The sequence below is a fragment of the Nematolebias whitei genome, unplaced genomic scaffold (genome assembly GCF_014905685.2).
Source record: "Nematolebias whitei isolate Nwh7 unplaced genomic scaffold, NemWhi1 Nwh_scaf_9623, whole genome shotgun sequence".
In the NCBI taxonomy this organism is placed as follows: Eukaryota; Metazoa; Chordata; class Actinopteri; order Cyprinodontiformes; family Rivulidae; genus Nematolebias; species Nematolebias whitei.
The window spans coordinates 1-1,807 of NW_023628168.1; the positions used below are offsets into that span (position 1 = coordinate 1).

General features: G+C 39.1%; 1 long non-coding RNA gene across 1 annotated transcript; it reads right to left on the bottom strand.

Moving 5' to 3' along the window:
• Nucleotides 1-173: 173 nt before the first annotated feature.
• On the bottom strand, nucleotides 174-1,514 carry LOC119429873. The gene is made up of 3 exons (XR_005187858.1): nucleotides 1,462-1,514; nucleotides 326-359; nucleotides 174-240 (listed from the first exon to the last, which is right to left on the bottom strand). It is a non-coding gene; the product is annotated as an uncharacterized LOC119429873 (long non-coding RNA).
• Between the last annotated feature and the right edge of the window lie 293 nt (nucleotides 1,515-1,807).

Here is a 1,807-nt window from a genome sequence, read left to right on the forward strand (position 1 = left end):
TTTAAGAGACTGAGCTGAATACAGCTGCTCAGACTGAGGAAGTCTCTTGGATGAGAGACGAAACGTTTCTACATTTTTTTTTTGCTTTGTTTTGTTTTTTGTTTTTTTGAATGTCCAGAGGACCAGATTGAACTTTCTTGGACACGTGCACAAAGTTACCCAGATGAATCCTACCTTCTGTGTCGTGAGTATCTACCGCTGACATGACCTTTGCCATCGCATCCGGGGGTGGGACAGCTGCTGTAGACAAGCAACACATTTTATAATAACATGATGCTATTCAGAGTGTAGAATGGGGTTCTGTAAAAGAAGAAATTGTATATACCTTAATTCCAGCTTCATGTCTTGTCCAACCTGATCTGCAAACACAGAAGACATTTAAACAAGAAGGAACATTATTAGTCATTTTACATTTACATCCTTTGGATTGGATTTAGTCTTTGAACGTGTATCCATCCTGTTGTAAATGTAGCATCTGTTAAGGGTGTGATGTCATGATAGCTCAAGTTAGGACAAAGTTAGGACTAGCACTGTTGTCTCACAGTGAGAACCTCCATCCACCTCCAGATGAAGGAAGAGGACCACTTGCATCATGAAGGATTCCACTCACCCAGCACACACACTTTTTGCCCTGCTCCCCTCAGGAAGGAGGTTAAGGAGCATTAACTGCAGAACCACTAGACTGAAGAACAGCTTCTACCCTGAAGCTGTTAGACTCATGAATCTCTAACCAGGATAATCACTGTGAAAAATCACATCATGTTGCTGATTTATTTCATGTTGCTGTGTTCATTTGTACCCATCTGCTCACACAGACTCATGTTCGTGTTGCTGTTTGCCATATTGTTTTTATGCTATTCGTGCTTAGTGTATTTTTGGTTAACATTTTTCTAAGTTAATAGCTTAGATCTTATTAATGTTTTTCTTTTACATTTTATTGTTGGATTTAACTGGGACCCTGTGTACACAATTTTGTACCAATTTTGTACACGTACCACATGCTGTGCAAATGACAACTAAAGAAACTCTGACTCTGACTTTGAGAAGGTCCTGAGTTCAATCCCCAGTTTGGACCTGGGGTCTATCTGTGTGGAGTGTGCATGTTCTCCTCGTGTCTGTGTGCGTTTTCTCCGGGTGCTTCGGTTTCTTCCCACAGTTCAAAAACATGCAGGTTAGACTGCCTTCAGGCTCAGACCTCCCCTAAGAAGGGGATCTGTGATCTGAATGGGATTTTCCTGGGTAAATAATAAATTATAAGTTTGGCCATCACAGAATAAAGATGGTCATCACTTTAATGGAGTCAACTATGATGGAGCTCACCATAATAAAGTCATGGAGTTTGGAGTTTGATGAATGAAAGGTCAGAATTAGTCTCAGGGTGCATTGTAAACTTTTCAGTGTTGAAACTGTTTCATTTCATATTTTAAGATGTCTCCAAAGTGTGTGTGTGTGTGTCCTCACCTCGAACAGATTTAGAGCGCGTTCTTGTTCGTGTTTCTGTATCCTGACTCATCTGCAAAAAATATTTAGAATTACAAAGAGGTAGACCAACAGAGCAGAAGACAATAACACAGACAGTATCACAGACAGGCACACAAAAAGACAGACAGAGATAGGTACAAACTGACAAGAAGATAGACAGATAGACCAAGAAAGATAGATAGATAGTATGGACACTAATTCTGCTCATAAATATTTTGTACTTGTAAATTAGTTTTGCAACCTTGTAGAATAAATTTGTGATTTGTGCATGCATATAAAGAAATTTGTTCGTTACAATTTTTTTTTGCCAAGATTTCTTTACAGA